General features: G+C 37.7%; 1 protein-coding gene across 1 annotated transcript in view; it reads left to right on the top strand.

Annotated features, from left to right (window-relative positions):
• Positions 1–4,333: 4,333 nt before the first annotated feature.
• The window catches only part of LOC308248114 (serine/threonine-protein kinase PAK 6), a 59,910-nt gene continuing 55,655 nt past the window's right edge, over positions 4,334–8,588 (top strand). The window contains exon 1 of the mRNA XM_080668126.1: positions 4,334–4,456. The gene's annotated coding sequence lies outside the window, so the exon portion shown is untranslated. The remainder of the gene's footprint in view (positions 4,457–8,588) is intronic.

Raw genomic sequence — 8,588 nt, 5'->3', positions numbered from 1 at the left:
GACCTCTTTTAACTTATATCAATGTTCAGACATATACAAAAGTAGATAATTGTGTAATGACCCTGTCATCTATGATCATCATCAGCTCATGGTCCCTCTTGTTTTAAATTCCTGGTTGGTTAATTCCAATTTCTCTGCCATGTCTGGTTTTGACACTTGGTCTGTCTCTTCAAATTTGGGTTTTGCCTTTTAGTATTCCTTGTAATTTTTTCTTGATAGCTGATATGATATACTGGGTAAAAGGAACTACTGTAAATAGAGCTTTAGTCACGTGGTGATAAGGTGTGAGGGGAGGAAGGGGGAGCATTGTATAGTCCTGTGATTTATGTTTTTAGGAGCCTATGTCTCCATTTCTGTCCTCCCCTACCCCACGTCCTTGTGTGGAACAGGCTAGCTAGAGTGGGCTGGAGTTGGCTTTCCCTTCCCCGGTCTGGCAGGCTTTGGGTAACTAGTTTCCCATGAGGCAGGCCCTGTTAAGAACAGAGCACTCTGGGCTATTTCACATGGTTTCTTCTCTTCTCCTCCTGCAGAAGCACGAGAGACATTTTTGCCACTATTTACTGTGAGAACCTGGTCTAGCTCCTACAGTAAATGCTCACAAAAGTGTGGATCTTTGCTTACAGATCCTAGAAGAGTTACAGAGCTTTTTACTCTTACCCCCACTGGATTATGTTTAGAACCCAACCACATGTAACATTTTCTCTGTAATGTTCTTAAGGTTTTGCTGCATATTTTGACTGTAGTATGATTTCCCTAAATGGTTGGAATAAGGGTATTTTAAAACTGCCATTTATAGAACACCTTTTATGGGCCACGTTTGTCCTTAATGCTCTTAGTCCATTATTTCATTAAATCCTCACAAACAATCTTATAGGAGAGCAGTGTTGTTAAAACTGGGACAAAGGCCCAACCTACAAAGGAGCCCCCAATTCTAGTACAGAACAACAAGAAAGAGGACAAAGCAGCAGCAAGCAAGGTATTGAATATAAGTGCAGTCACCCTAACTTAAAAGACAGTGAATTTTGTTGTCCTTCTATCTCCAGGATCTTTTTCAACACAGAGAATTGATTACCCATGAAATAACGGTGTTGATTGTTTATAACCTTTTGACAATAGTGGAGAAACTACACAAAGCAGAAATAGTCCATGGTGACTTGAGTCCAGGTACCCTGATTTTTAGAAACAGGTTGGTCCTTTTCATTCTTTTACGCTTCTGTTAGCTTTCTCTCAAACATAGATAGTTGCCATTTTCTTTTGCCTTTCAATAAATGCCACATTGACAAACACAGTATGTTAAGAAAATATTTGCTACCTAAAAATCAGTAACCATTTAAATAGTCAATAGTTTAAAAGAATTCAAAGGAAAAAAATTTTTGGAAATACATTAATTCAGAAAAAAATAATTAACCACTCTGAGTATTGTGATGATTCCTGTCAAAAAGAAAATAAAATATGAATATTTTGAGGAATGTAAAGTAGATTGTCCAGTCTTTCTTTGAGTGGGACCAGTAAAAATCTAGTGAGTATGCTAGCAAAACCAAGGCACTGCTTAGTTTCAAAGACCAAAGCTTAAGTCAGGCCAAATTAAGGCAATTGCCAAGAGGAATAGGTAAAAACCAGAATACAAATGCAAACTATGCCAAGAAAAGGGGCTTAGTGTTCAAATTAAACCCAGCTTAGCCATCAGGTTCAAGGGGTAAGTGGAGAGCAGGAAATAAGAAATAAAGCCCAAATACTAAGAACTGAGAAAATATAGAACATATTAAGGCATGTACAGTAGAATATTACTTGGCTATAAAAATGAAGGAAATCTTATCTTTTGTGATAGCATGGATGGACCTGGAGAGTATTATGCTAAGTGAAATAAGCCAATCAAAGAAAGATAGATACCATGTGATCTCACATGTGGAATCTAATGAACAAAATAAACAAAAAATAGAAATAGACTCATAGATACAGAGAACAGACTGACAGCTGTCAGAGGGGAGGGGTGTTGGGAGGCTGGGTGAAAAAGGTGAAGGGATTAAGAAAAAAGAAACCCACACACATATATATATATATATATATATATATATATATATATATATATATATATAACATATAGACACAGACAGCAGTGTTGTGATAGCCAGAGGGAAAGGGGAGTAGGGGGTAGGTGGAGGTAGGCAAAGAGACTTTGCTTGGGGCACTGGGAGCATGATGCAGTGTGCAGATGGTGTTTTATTGAGTTGTACACTTGAAACCTATATAGTTTTGCAAACCAATGTCACTCTATTAAATTTAATTAAAAAATAAAGAACGAACACATTAAGGCATGAACAAGGAAGGCATAGTCCATAGTTTTTGTTTTATGGGAAGGACTAGAGGACCAGCATACCTTTGTAGTGATTACTGGTCTCATGGTATTTGAGTAAAGCAGTTTGGTTTAAAGATGCTTTGTCTGCCCCAACCCTGTGTCTACCCCAACCTTAGGTAAGCAATTAACTTTCTCTGAGGCCATTGATGTACACTAAAAGCAGCAATCATTCTTTACATTTCTCCTGATTACTTAATCTGTAAGAGAAGACTCAATTCAACTCTAAATTATAGTTGGTATGGAAATTAAAGGAACCCCCAGTGTATTTCTGCAATTATAACCAAAAGAACTGGAGCATCCCACCTTCTTTCTTGAGATAGCAGAATCCTAAAGTCTTCCCCAGGCATAATACAGCAGCATTTCTCACCCAGGGCACCAAAAGTATTTTGGATAAGATAATTCTTCATGCCGGTCTATTCCAAACATTTTAGGATGTTTTATGTCACTATTCTCCCATAACTGTCCCCACCCCATCCAATTAAATACAACTTATATTCCCCTAGCCATGTGACCACCAGACTCTGCCCCTCCCCCACCCCCGTGTGTTCCCAATGTGAAAACCCCAGGTATAGTTTTTATTTTCACTGTGTTTCACAACACTGAAAGTTTAGAGGATAATGCTAGAGTTCTCTGGTCTACTGAAGTTTTAAGCAAAGGGCTTAAGGATTGGGCATTTGTGCACTATGAATTTAGATATCCCTTCTTTTTGTCACGATTTGTCAAATGTGGTAGGAAATTTCATATACATTCAAAAGGATTTAAAAGAACCTTTTGAAATCACTTAATGCAGTGCTTATATATATATTTTTTGTGACGAAATGAGATCCAAAATAGTGAAATGCCTTGTCCAAGGTAACAGTGAGTGGCCAATTAGAGAGTGAGGAGATCTTCCTGCTTCTTTTTATTAACCTAAGAAACATTTTTCCTATCTCTCCCAAGTTTTAAAATATCTAGAAATTACAATTTTGTGATGGCCAAAACAGTTGCATCGTACAAAATGGAAGCAAATATAAATTTTAAGGTAAAATAGATCGTTCTGTGCTGTAGACGTATGTAAGTGGTTTATTCAAAGCCTCTATTTAGGAATAGAGGACCTGCCACCAATGTCAATCAGGGATTTGAGGGAACTGAGAAAAGCAGAGAGACAAACACAAAAATAATCCGTTCTTTTCTCTCACATAATAGTTCCTACATCTCTTTGAATAGTAGCTTTATTGCATGGAATAGATAAACCCAAGGAAATAAAATTAATGGTGAATTAGTGTTACAAAATTATTTTTCTGTTTGTTTTTGTTTTAGGAAATAAGGGTTGTAATAACAGTAAGGTTGAATTTGGTGTTAGTTTAATAGAAAGCAGGATAGATTTCAATATAGGTAGCATTTTACAAAAAATAAAAAAGAAGTCCTATATTTTCCGTTAAAATCTGGGACAAAGGAACCTGAATGAAAATGAAAACTTGGAAAATTTAATCTATAGTAGTAAACAGAAAGGTTATGACACCTATAAGAGCTTAATTTTCTCCATCATAATTCTCATCAGTGTATAAATAAATCATTGCTTTTGTATGAGTTAATATGTACAGTGTAAGGCAGAGTCCTGCACTCTACTTTCAGTACTTACTTATGGAAACTTGATAAATGTTCTGTGGTGACCACGCACTATGGTTTAGATATATACTAATGCTTGTGTCACTAAACTGTAATCTTGACAATCCCCACTTGCCCACTTGGGTGGATGGATAGACACTGCCACGGCTCCTACAGGTGTATTTTCAAAACTAACCACTGGGGGGAGCTATTGGCATAGCTAAACCACACCTGCAGTACCTCTTTTTCTTTTTTTTTTTTTTTTCTTTTTTGTTTAAGACCAGCTATGCAGCTTTTTTCATGGCCTATTTTTTATTATCTCTTTCTCTTAAATCTGGGCTTAGAATCTACGATCCCTATGATTGTGATAACAATCAAGCTTTGAACATAGTGGACTTCTCCTACAGTGTGGACCTTAGAGCACAGCTAGATGTTTTTACCGTCAGCGGTTTTCGGACTGTACAGATCCTGGAAGGACAAAAGATCCTGGCTAACTGTTCTTCTCCCTACCAGGTAAGTGTAACATAAGCCTGAGCAAATATGGAGAGGGTTTCTTCATCTCTCTTTTCTAGATAAGCTGTGAAAGCTAGTGTTTACTGATACTGTCTCTCCTGGAATAGATGACCTAATTTTCAAATATCATCAAGTCAAGCAAAATATACCATTTTTTTTGCCACAACATTAAAGAATATACACAGACACATGCAAACCCATGATTAACTCAGTAACCTAAATGCCAGGACTATTTCTAGCACTTATCTATGTAGTAAGTCATTCTCTGTGATCTCTGTAAAATAAGGATAATCTGCTCTGTGTACATAAGAATTGTTATGAGGATTAAATTAAAAAATATAAAGGGAACATTAGGACAAATATAAAGTGTTTTATACATTATATGCACAGCCCTTTCTGACTCAGTTCTGGACAGATAGCATTTGCTGATTGAATATGTAGCATGAACCTGAATTAGTCATATGGACCACATTTAGATCACAACTGGAGTCCATGCAAATTCAGTAGATCAACAAATTTGAATTTGACAGTCCAGTTATTTTTGTTACCTTTTGTTCTTAAGGATAGTTCCTAGAGTTGGCTCCATTGATCACTTCTTCGGGGGAGCTTCTCCCTTTACTGTAAGGGTATGGGACAGTCTACTAAAATATATGTCATAAAATAAATTTAATCACTCTAGTATCTTTCAACTTCCTATATAAATAAATTGCCATGAATCCTGGTCGGTGTGGCTCAGTTGGTTGGAGCATTGTCCCATACACCAAAAGGTGGCGGGTTTGATTCCCAGTCAGGACATATACTAGGTTGCAGGTTTGATCCCCTATCGAGCTGAGTGTGGGAGACAACCGAACAATGTTTCTCTCTCTCCCTCCCTCCCTCCCCCTCTCCTTCCCTCCCCGTCTCCTTCCCTCTCTCCCTGCCTTCCTCTCTCTAAAAATAAATAAAAATAATTAAATAAATTGCCATGATAGTAGCAGAGAATTGTTTTAGCTGATGGTGCTTTTTGTGATTTCAGGTAGATCTGTTTGGTATAGCAGATTTAGCACATTTACTATTGTTCAAGGAACACCTACAGGTCTTCTGGGATGGGTCCCTCTGGAAACTTAGCCAAAATATTTCTGAGTAAGTATTGGTGATTTCAGGGTCTTTGCCTGCTCAAATAATTTTCTTTTTCTATTGGGTGCTCTCTCTGCTTTGGCAGCCTTAGTTTTCTTAGTCCCAATGCCATGATTCCATTAATTTCAACAGTTTTTATTAAGTATCAGTGGAGCACCTAGGACAAAGGAATTGGTAATTAAAAACAAGAAACTATTCAGACTTCAGGACATCATTCTAGACCTCGATGTATCATATAGACTGCAATTGTAGTATTGAGCCTCTTAGTTAGAAGTGTTAGTAGAAACATTTCATGAAAATAATTTTCTAACCAATTGGTGTTAGTGTTATACCCTTTTTTAATAGCTGTTGTTATCAAAAGTTAATAACCATCTCTTGAAGATAGTTAAATTTCTAAATTATATACTAATTGTAGCCTATTATTTATTTAGTGAATGGGTGGAACCAAAGCAGAGAACTGAATCTCCTTGGTGAAGAAGTAAATGCTCTTTTAATAAGAGCTACTTGGTCTCAGAACTTTAGTACTCCCTCAAGCCTGATCATGAAACTTATTAAATATCCCATGTTTCACTTTAGTTTATCAGAGCTAATAACTTCCCAGAATAAGTTTACCAAGGTATCACTGATACATTCTTTGGTTTTAAAAAATCAGTGTTGAAGATTTAACATTCCTTCTCCTTCATTCCCCATTCCCAACAATTGAATTGCATTTTTTTCTTTATTTAATTTAGAATTTGGCCAATCTTATTTGCCTCCAACATATACTTTAAAAATAGGCTTGAAATGTAACACAAGACACATAGGATAGATTCAGGTGCCTCCAGTTGTTTATGATCCTAGGTGGGTCTAACACAAACAGAAACAGGTGGGATCAGTTGGGATTTCCTAATAGCTCTGCCTTATACAATAATGGCAGCTTCTCTGATTTGAAGAAAAAAAAAAAGTACAAACATCATAGACTAAGCAGCAGTTACTTCAGTCAAGCTTAGGATTCTCGGAGGATTGTGAAGATAATAAACCACTAGGTAGGGGAGAGATTCTATAGTCTTTCTAATGACCTAGACTTTAGGAAAGTTAGAGGAGACAAAATTCATTTTTCTTCTATTTGTAGAAGAGAAGTGCTGTATCTTAGTAAACAGAGGAAATTTATTGGTTTAGATGAGAGACTTTTTTCTTTTAAGTGCATTGTATTATGGCTTTTCCCACTATTGATAGTCCTTTTAAGTTTCACCTTGGACTTCCAAAGTGCTATTTGAATGATCTCTAACCCTAGAGTTCAAGGCATTACCTTAAATCATATGGTACATAAATGTACCACTGAGTTAAACACAGAAAGAATTTTAACTTTTACATGCCTAATATTGACAGAAATGGTTTTTATATATTTTTAGGCTAAAAGATGGTGAATTGTGGAATAAATTCTTTGTGCGGATTCTGAATGCCAGTGATGAGTCCACAGTGTCTGTTCTGAGGGAACTTGCAGCAGAAATGAATGGGGTGTTTGACACCACATTCTGCAGTCACCTGAACAAAGCTTTATGGAAGGTAGGGAAGTTAATTGGTCCTGGGGCTTTGCTCTTCCAGCAAGATAGGCAGTCAAGTCTCTCACAGGTTCCTGCCTAAAACCACTGGTTCTGCTGTAGAACACTAGACCTGTCTATGCTATAAGCTACTGTAGGATGCATTTAGATACACTACCAACACTTTCTACTTTTTGGTAGTGGTGTATCTCTAGGTAACTAGCGGTTCTTTTTACACAGTAATGTACCTACTCTTGTCAAACTTTAACAAAGAACTGTTTTATTCTAAATGGACTCCATGTGAATGGGTACCTTGTTGTTGTTCATTGCATTTGTCTCTACTTTTCCCTTTCATAATTTGTGATGTGTACCCTTCTGATCACTGTATTTTGTAAATAATAAAATAGTATTTGTTAAATTTGTGCTTCTAACATCTCACCTACTTTTTGCCAACTAAGATAATAAATGGCTTGGTTTTGTAGACAGGAGCTGTTTTACCATGGAAATTTATATATCTTATATTTGGAACTGTTATGATAGGTTCGTAACAAGACAGTGGCCAACCATTCCTTTAGGTGTTCCTGACCTTTCACTAAGTGGTCTAAATTGAAAAGTAGATAAAATATTTACACAAGGCCCAATTTTCTTAACTTTCAAGTGGCAAGATTATGTTTTCAATATATCTTAATTAGAGGCCCGGTGCATGAATTCATGCACCAGTGGGGTCCCTTGGCCTGGCCTGCGGGATTGAGCCAAAACTGGCTCTCTGACCTCCCCCAAGAAGTCCCGGATTGCGAGAGGGCGCAGGCCAGGCCGAGGGACGCAGGAGGTTGGCCAGCCAGGGAGGGACTGTGGGAGGGCTCCAGGGCATGTCCGGCCCATCTCGCTCAGACACAATCAGCTGGACCCCAGCAGCAAGCTAACCTACTAGTCAGAGTTTCTGCCCCCTGGTGGTCAGCATACATCATAGCAAGCGGTTGAGCGGCCTTAGCATATCATTAGCATAGTACACTTTGATTGGTTGAACAGACGACTAGACAGTTAGCATATCAGGCTTTTATTATATAGGATGTTTTAATTTTTATCCACCCATCCCCTTTGTCTGTTTATATAATCTAGTGGTGCTGTTGCTACTGGGTCTCTTGATTGTGACAGTGGCTATTAGAAAGGAAAAGGAAAGGTTTTCAATGTGGTTTAGCAACCCTTTAGAAATGGAGTAATCATCATTCTGTTACATATAGAATGACTTGGTGGAGGCTTAAAGGAATAGAAGGAGATTTTGTTGTTTGGAAGATTTGAAGAGACAGAGGTCAGAATCTACCTAATAAAAGAGTAATGTGCTAATTGACCGTACCTTCATGACGTCCACCAGCCAATCAGGAGTGAGCATGCAAATTAACCCAACAAAGATGTTGGGTTAATTTGCATACGCAGGCGCTGAGCAGCCAGGGGCAGGGCGGGATGCTTGCGTAGTCGCCATGGCAGTGACACAGGCA

Source organism: Plecotus auritus (assembly GCF_963455305.1).
Source record: "Plecotus auritus genome assembly, chromosome: 1".
Classification (NCBI taxonomy): domain Eukaryota; kingdom Metazoa; phylum Chordata; class Mammalia; order Chiroptera; family Vespertilionidae; genus Plecotus; species Plecotus auritus.
The sequence above is the reverse complement of the archived record's forward strand: the minus strand, read 5'-3'. Positions and strand labels throughout refer to the sequence as shown.